This window comes from Thunnus thynnus, chromosome 20, assembly GCF_963924715.1.
Source record: "Thunnus thynnus chromosome 20, fThuThy2.1, whole genome shotgun sequence".
NCBI classification, from domain to species: Eukaryota; Metazoa; Chordata; class Actinopteri; order Scombriformes; family Scombridae; genus Thunnus; species Thunnus thynnus.
Window position 1 is genome coordinate 8,551,841 of NC_089536.1, and position 9,328 is coordinate 8,561,168.

General features: G+C 39.2%; 1 long non-coding RNA gene across 1 annotated transcript; it reads right to left on the minus strand.

Moving 5' to 3' along the window:
* Positions 1-2,781: 2,781 nt before the first annotated feature.
* Positions 2,782-7,280, minus strand: LOC137172464 (uncharacterized). The gene is made up of 3 exons (XR_010924985.1): positions 7,081-7,280; positions 5,431-5,500; positions 2,782-3,065 (listed from the first exon to the last, which is right to left on the minus strand). It is a non-coding gene; the product is annotated as an uncharacterized lncRNA (long non-coding RNA).
* Positions 7,281-9,328: the final 2,048 nt, after the last annotated feature.

A 9,328-nucleotide genomic window follows, 5' to 3' on the forward strand; every position in this document is an offset into this window, starting at 1 on the left:
GAAAAAAAAGTTTTGACAGGATAATTTTTCTAAAGTTGCCTTTTCTTCCATCTGTAAAAACAGGCGGAAAAAAAGTTTGGCCAAAAGAGTCTGAAGTGCACCACTACCCCATGTTCTAAATAGGACGAAAAGCGTTCATGTTTTCTTCCATGTGAGTTTTAATTTCTCCATGCACTCTAAACACAAGGTACATATTGTATATTGTGTGTTAGCAAGTTACATAACATTACAGTCATTTTTTTTTTGGCCAGAAATGTATTTAATCAATGCTACTTCACATTTTGGGAGCAAGATTTTAAAGATTCAGTACAATGAAAATCAAGATTTTCAATCTCATTCTCTTTTTTTAACATATGTTGATGTAAAATTGCCCGAAAATCACCTGCCAAAACTTTTTTGTCACTTGTGAAAACAGGTGGGGAAAAAAAGTAACTTAGAAAAATTATCCTGGCGAAACTTTTCTTTTTTCACCTCGTTCAGATTTTTAAAAAATAAGGAACTTAAATTACCCCGGCAAAACCTTTTTTCACCTGTTCTTAAGTCATAAACACAGGAGAGAAAACAATTAACATCAGATTTAGAAAATGGATCACCAGAATTTTTTTTTCTCACTTGTCTCCCAGGGCTTCCATATTAAACAGATGCACACACAGAGATGCAGCCTACATCGGTTGTTAAGCTTGCAGCTTGCATCAGTGGGATAGATCTGGTTGGTATTGAGCCTTGTCATTGCTGTCATCTTAATTTTGGGCTTGGCACATCCACAAATCGCCTCCCTGCCATCACCACCACCACCACCACCACCGCCAATAGCCTCCCCATTTTCCACTCTGATGAAGAGTGGAAAATGGATGGGACACCAACCACAGACTGCTCCACTTCTACGTGGAGCAAACTTCTCATGACTCCCTGGCAAAACGTCTGCAAAAAGACAGTTTTATCTCACTTTTGCAAATGCTCACCCCTCATTTCATCAAGCTCTCCCCTGTGAAATATATCCCTTTTACTAAAGCCAAAGCCCACAGGGGACAAAAGCCAGTGAAGCCTCTTATTGAAATTGCCATCTTATCAGACGAAATATCGCCAAGACATCGCTTCACAAATAGAGTGGTAATAAGTCCCGGTCAAGTGAGGTGCCTTTTTATATCAGCCCCCTTAGCGTACAATGAAGCAGTTTTTCTATTACTCAGATGTTTGGGAGATAAAGTGGCATCGCAGCAGTGGGCGACTCTCTGGGCTGCTGCAGGGAACAGCTGTCAGAAACAGCACTCGATGAGGGAGAGAGAACACACACGCATACACACATACACACACACACACACACTGCTACTATAGTCTGTCATAAATTATGCTATTATAGAGTACACTGGATTGTTTTTTATGCTCTCAAATTGAAAAGGGCATAGCAGACACAAGAATAGAACCGGAAATTAGTCCAGATAGAAAATTAGTGGCCACACAAACTGGAAAACAAGTCATACTCCTGTCAAGAAATTCATCTAATTTCACAGAAAGGTGAAGGAGAGAAGCATGATGTTACCCATTTTAGCATCATCTTTATTGAATTCCAGTCAGTTCTTGAAAACATCTCTGCCTCAAGCCCTTGACGTCTGCGCCGATCAATATCTGAACAGGTCTATATACATTTTCTGCTGTGTACTTTGAAACAGCTGCATTAAAATTTTTGCCTTTCCCTTATCTGTCATTCTGTCTCTTACCAACATACTTGCAGTTTAGCCCCTCTCAATGCGCCCTGATTCGGGATATGCTCTAATCTCAAACCACTATCTTCAAAAGGCCATATGCCATGCCTGTCTTTTGGGGTTGCCTAAGATTGCCTCCCGGTAAGCACTTTCTGGGGAGCTCTGTGGGGATTGCTCTGTTTGATCTATGCTACCTGGACTACAATGGAGCTGCAGAGGAGGATCCCCTCTCTCTGATCTCTTCCACACGCCCGCAGCATACTCCGTCTCCCTGTGGGCTGGGTTAATGCCATCTGAGAAATACAACCTATTTCATAGCTGCTCAATTCCAACTATTTCAATTCCAATAGCTCAATGTCTCTAATCCAATTGGAGCTTTGAGATATCTGTGGTCACAGCTAAAGCCAAGCAGTGGTTCTCCAGGGTCAGTACACTGACGATAAGAAAACCACCCTCATGATGAAATACTGGTCTCATGCTTGCTTTTCTTCAGCAAAACTAGAAGCTTTATTTTAATGAATCAGCGGTGCAAAGTCTAGAAACTTACTTGTGGTCATTTTATGGCTGGATTTGCCTTCAATAGCTGAGTGCAGCTGAAAATGAGATGATATTAAAGGCTTCAGTCTGCCAGAGGAATGAGAGAACTATTTATCATCTCACCAAAAGTCCAGGGTTGGATTTGGGTATGGGTTCAATCAGGACAAATCCAATCTACATTTTCTTATAAAAAAGCAGTGATGGAGCTCTGGACAATTTTTTGATGGAGAGATATGGAGATGACAGATTGGATTACTCTAGTTCTGGTGCTGAGGGAGCTGTTGCCCAGTGTAGGAGATTTTTCACTGATATTAGAGTAAAATGGAACTACTTTGGCTTTAAGACAGATTTCATCAGTCTGTTATATACACTGTAGGCTTTTTCACTATGGGAACTTAATGACACACAACGTTAAATTTCCCATAACCTGAACTTTAAAGAACCGGTAAGCATTTGGTTTTAGGTAGGTTGGGTAGGTAAGATAGTATTTTAGAAAACAGAACATTCTGAATATACTTCATTAAAAAAGGCAACACCAGGACATAATTTAATGCACTGTTTGATAGGCAAGAGCAGTTATGGGACAGAAAACAATGCAATAAGTGGGGCTAATATAGATTTTCTTTCTGTTTACTCCAATTGGCAGTAGGAGGTTGACAGCAGAGAGTGGACGCACCAGACCAGCTGCCACTTCAGTCTGCAGTTCTCCACTGCGGGGTGCATCCCCCGAGAGAGGCCAGGTGTTGTCCTGAATCAGAAGATGGGGGAGATGCAGCTGAGGAATCTGGTGGAGAACAGATTGCAGGGTGTCCAAGGGTCTTTATTCTTCAAGAGAGAATAAAAGACAGCGATGTTGTGTCATGGAACCCTTTGTAAGCTTTTGGTCACGCTGTCTCACTGCTGGAAATGTAGTTTTGAAAATACCTGTGCAACTTGAACATTACTGTGAAATGTAATCAAACTTAGGGACATACTGTGAAAATATTCTACAGTTTACAAGGACAAATGTATAGCAAGGCAGCAAAATATGCATGTGAAACATCAGAATACCATCTGTATGTTAAAAATAAGTTCAGTAATGCACTTTCAAACTGGGTGGAGAACAATGGAAACAAAAGCAGAACCTGTGACAATGCCTCCACAATAATTATGTGTCATTAAGTTCCTGTGGTGGAGAAGGCCTTGTAAGGTTCTGGCTGCCTCTACCCTCCATCACTCCCACTTATGTTACATACCGACATCTCAAGATTTTTGTGTTGAATGTCAATCATTCACATTATAGCCATAGTTAGATGTATAGTTATAAAGAAGAATGTCTTTTTTCATTCAAGTGATTTCTATTGACGTCAAATTGGCTAATATACACATTCAAGTTCAGTTTTGATTTGCTTTTGATTAGGAGCTGTTCATGTACACATTTCTTGGTAAAACTATAAAAATAACAATTCCTAGAAATCCTTCAAATACCCAGAAACATATTGGAGTGACATTGAAGCACATGTTGCATATCTTGTGAAGTTCATGTTGCATATAGTATGAAAAATGAGTACTATACAATTTCAAGCCTGGGTTTTAAAACGGTATATGGCTGGCGATTTTCCATATTTTTCTTATCATAAAGAACTTTAATACAAAGTCAAGAGGTTGTGATATGTATCACAACAAGCTAGTGAAGCACTGTAAACAGAACCACATTCCCCTGCATGTGCAGTGGCGTCCACTGTACACTAACTAGTCTCCAGAGAATGAAAACATGATCATTATTATTAGTCTTTGCAGCTGTTTCTAAAAAAACTAATGTGAAGGAACATGTCACCCAGTGCAGCGATGTGACTCACTGATGTGTTTTTAATCGTTTTTTGACAACGGAGGTCTATGGCACAGACAAAATAAGATATATCAAGCTTTGGACAAGCACACACAATACTTGTAAGTAGAATTAATTAAATGTTGGTTTAGCTCTGCGAATGAGATTTCTTGACAATAAGAAAAATATAGAAAATTGCAAGGCTTGATTGCTGTTGACACTCTTCATCTGCTTTCACTGTGGGGCAGTGCACTTGAATCGTAAAATACCAAACATGAGTAGCCGAAAAAAAACAAATAGAGCTCAAGGTTTTTTGTTAATATGTACAGTTACCCCTGATAATAGACTTCAAGGTTTATGTTGACAGGACAAAAGTAAAACCAGGCTACTTGTTTTATTTAAAATTGTAAAGAATCAACTCCAAAAAAGGCAACAGGGGCAGATTCAATATGCACCACTTGATTGCCACATTAACTTCAGAATTGTTGCTTCAGAAAAGTGTGCTTCTAATAACAAAGAAACATTCATCTAAACAGAGTATGGAACAAAACAGACTACTTAACAAAAATAAAATAATCAGATTGGATTAGCTGGATTCCATGCCAAATGAACTGAGGAGGATACAGCTTGGGTACACTGATAAAGTTGGCTGAAGTAATTTGCTATAAAAGATGCAAAGCCATATGCTTCAACAGCTGAGCCTCTCATCAACCTCAAGTCAATTTATACCTTTAAGCTGACTGATAAGTAAGTGCCAGCTACTCTAAATGAAGCAGTTAGGATCAATGACTGAACAACAAAGCTCCCTAACTCTATTATTGGTTCCTTCTTTATACAGTTGTTCCACATTTTAACACAATACCAATCACCTTTTAGACTATAAGATTCAAATGGCTAAAAATCTAATCACAATGAAATAACAGCATGTGTGTATCAGCTGTCTGCCACAGGCTTTGACCCCCCCATAACTCCTATTATCAAGCAATACACATATGTTTACCAGCTCTGCTTCAGCAGGGGTTTGCTGCCACATAATAATCTCGCAGTTTGATCTATTTTGTGGAATTTTCCCTTACAGGACAAAATGGTAAATGAGCTCAGAGTCATTTCAAGGGCAACCAAGCTGAGTCAGACCTGTGTTATTATTAAAGACTATATCCGTGTGTATGTAAGGGCACATATGTGTGTGAGCACTCGGATGTGCTGCCTTACCCTGTGCAATAAATATGGTTTCAAACAGGTTGTGTGGTCATACATAGTGATTAACTTGATGATCAGTGTAATAATAAGGCTGTCTTTGCCCACTGCTGTTCCTCTTTTTTTTTTATACATTCCCACTCAATCGCAAATGCACTTCCTACCTAACAATTAAAATTCAATTACCTGCAGATGTGGAGAAATTACTTTGCTTCTGGAACATATGTTTTGCACATCTATTTCTTCTTTGTCGCTCCTAATGCAATTACAGAAAAGCGTTAATAGGAGAGAAGATTGGAAATGGAGCAGTTTAGGAGGGGAAGTGAAAGGATGGGAAGTCATGAGTCAGAAAACTGATAATTGATACTGATGTCTGCGGTTAAATGATAATGCCACATGTTCCTCTTGGTGCCTGAGGAACAGAGGCTGGTACATGATGTGACACTGTCATGGAGTTTAAATTATGAGAAGTTTTAGAAGTGCACAACATTTCTTTCCTCCAGCTTGTTTTGGTGAAAAAATGTATAATAGTTTTGACATTCTTGAATTTGTTTAGGGAATTTAAAAGCAAAGTGCTTATTTTAGGATTGTATACCAAATTCCCAAAGAGCTCTCCAATAAATCACTGACAACACAGGAGCCATCATCGAGGGTGTTCTCTTGAATATATATCATTCTACAATAAACTTGTGATCTCTGTAAACAAAGTGAAGAGAACTTGCACTGATGTACGAAACTTACTGATCCTTCTATTTGAATTCTTTCCTACGTTTATGACAATTTATTTTTGTAGTTTTGGCCAATTTTCTATTGGCTATGAAAACAGTGCACCCACTAAGTTAATTGCTTGCTACAACACAGGGCCAAAAATGTGAGTGGTCAGACAGGTTGTAAACAAGCCAGATTATTTGAACTTGGAGGTAAAACACAAAGTGAAATGTTGATAATGATGCTTCATTGCACAGGAGCATTATTTGTGCACAACTGAAATATGTAAAGGAAGTCGAAGTTGAGCAGGAAGTTGGTCCGTAAAGAGTGATGACAGTTTGGGTAAAATCCCCAGGTTTGTATAAGGCCTGTATGATTGTCTGACTGCTCATGTTTCTTGCCTCGTCTTTTTAGCAATGTCACTGCTTTCCCAGATCTCAAGGTGAGTATAGTGTTATCAAAACCAATGGAAAATTAATCAAAAATTCAAATATAAGACCCAATTTGCAATAAACCAGTATTTTTCTTGAAGTCAAGAACCAGCCTCGGCTTTCTTTTAAGTCCCTGTAATTGCTGACAGGCTGAAAACACCAGAGAGTCACTAACTAGGTCTGTTCGCCGTTTGGTGCTGAGAAGGTAACAAACAGTTTGTACATCAGAAGTTTTTGTTTTATTTTGTTTTTTTTCTGAAACCAAATCAAAGGTAACAAGAGCGGTGAGACTGAACCATAACAGTACATTTACAAAAACCAAAACAATAATTTAATAGAGACTAAAACACTCTGTTGAACTGAAGGGAAATGCTGAGTTAGGTGATAATTCTCTGTCTGACTCTTCTCACATTACACAACATTTGACTCACTGTTAATATACAAATATTGGTTAGTGCACCTTTAAATTTGTGTAACTCTCACTTTCTTTCTTTCTTTGTATGTTTTCTTAGCAGACGCTGAGTGGATTGATTTTTCCAATTTGTTTGATTGCTCGCAAACATTAACATCAGTCCTTCACCAGAAGTACTTCGGATGAATCTTGAGAAAACACAAGAGCTATTGAGGGAAAATCTGAAGACTCAAAACAGGGATTGGAGAGTAAAAAGAGAGTGCGACAATGGCAGAGAATGAGGACCTGAATGCAGTGAGTAGACAGGAGACTGAGGCAGTTTATCTTTTCAGAGATTTACAAAAGGTTTCAGCCAGGCAGGAACAAAAAAGCAAAACTCTCAACAGAAGGCAGCCTAGGTATATAAAACACTGGCTGGAAGATCGGTTGCATAGTCTTTACAATCAAGCATTGGCTGATGAAGTGAATCGACTACATACACACTCACAGACTCACAGACTGACGAGCTTATTGAACAGGGCTGGTTGACGACTGATTAAAGGCAGCTGTGACGGCCCAGGGAAACATGTAGGGACCTTTGGTGAATCCCTATCAAATCACATACTAGGTAGCATTAGAAAACCCATCTATAGCTATGACAGAGAGTCCCTTTTAGAGCAGCATCTGATATACAGTCAAAGAGCAAATACATGTCTTGAACATGATGTTTAAATGTGTATATATTGACTTATTGAAGTGGTCCCGGATCCCAGGGCAGTGAAGCATGAAGCTTTATGTTAGGAGATTACGAGAACCCTCCCTCCATATCTCTGCTTAAGCCTTGAGGGGTTCAATGGTTATCTGGCCTTTTCTCATTAACTGGGAGATGAAAGTGGAAGCTTGTCTTCGGTCATGTGTCCCTTAGAGAAAACCTGGACTGGGACATTAATAAAGGCCTAAAGTCTAAAGGGAATCATTTTGGTGCTATCTCTCACAGCTGAAAACGAGTCATTTCTAAGAGGGCTATTCACATAAGCCACAGCTTCCACTTCTGTCTTTTCCATTTCCACGAAACCCCGTCTCACACCAACCCCTAATTCAAACAAGAACTGTTGCCTCAAACCAGAGAGGGGTTAAATTTCCCAAAGCCCTTGAGACTGATATAATGTGTTACAGTTTGAGAGTGAGGGAGTTATGGTTGGCTGCTTTGTGTTTAACATTATAATATCATATCATACTTGTCCTAAAGCACCAAAGAGACTTCTAATTAAGAGAAAACCCAAGACCTTGCTGAAAGGAAAGGGTAAATATGCAATATGTGACCAGAATGTTTCACTATTATCAAAATTAACAGTAATGTATTAGCTAAATGGGTCATACATTCAGTCCAGAGATAAAGGATGAATAAATGGTTGCAAAACATGCAAGCCCAATGTCGGAAGGAACACTACAGGAGGACTAAATAGGTTTTACAGGCAGCTAATTTTGTTCGCTGGCAAGTTGTCCTGGAGGTACGTCACTATGCAATTAGCTATAATGGCTAATCTAGAGCCCCTTTCACACATGCAGTCTACCCCTGAAATGTTCAGAAACATTTCCCGCTTAGGGTCATGTGTGAATGGGAGCAGGCGTCGATATTCAAGGAAATCTGCACCACCAATTTCCCACCTCAAGACCTAGTAACATTTCAGGGAAAATGCCGGTTCAGCTTTGTTGTGAATGAAACCAGTAACATTGCAGGGACAAGCACATAAGAGGTTATATCCGTCTGATGAAAGATGCTTTCATGTGGAGCAAGCGAACCAATCACAAGTCTTGACATGTGGTCAATGTACTGCGAGTTGGGCAGTGCTTGGTTTTAGCTCTTCTGTTTTCAGTATGGCAGTAATATCACAAACTTTCTGATATTACAGCTAAATGGTACACTAAGATTTGTTTCTGGAAACATTTGAGGGGATAAACAGGCAATGCAGTAACAGAATCTTGATTCGTATTTGATCAGGGTTGCATAGTTTGAAAGTTTGATCTGAGCTTAATGAGTTTTGCCCTCTTCTTCTGTTGAGTTTTATGGCGGTTGGCATCCATAAGTGTTGCATTACCGCCATCTGCTGGACTGTCCCTTACCCATCTATTCTGGCATTGCTATGGCATGTGTGAAAAGGCACAAGACGGAAATGTTCCTGAATGTAGCTGCATGTGTAAATAGTGAAAGTCACTAGCGGTGCCTGAAAGGTTATCCCAGTAATTTACCAGGAACCATGTGTGAAAGAGGCTTAGGGAACTAATTTTTAACCCTAACCCTAACCCTTGCATTACTTTTCATTTCAACTTCGCTCATGGCTTAACATTTAATTTGGTGCTTACACTCAACATTTAACCTTAAACTTCTTTCAGCACTTCCATTTTAACCTCAGTATTTGTATTTCAGCTGCCACTTGAACTACAACCTCAATATGCAGATTTTAATTAAATTGGTCATTGCAAACTCATACTGTGCAAGCTTTGTTAAACCCCAAAGAACTCTATTTTAAAATGTAGTGGAAATCCCAAATTT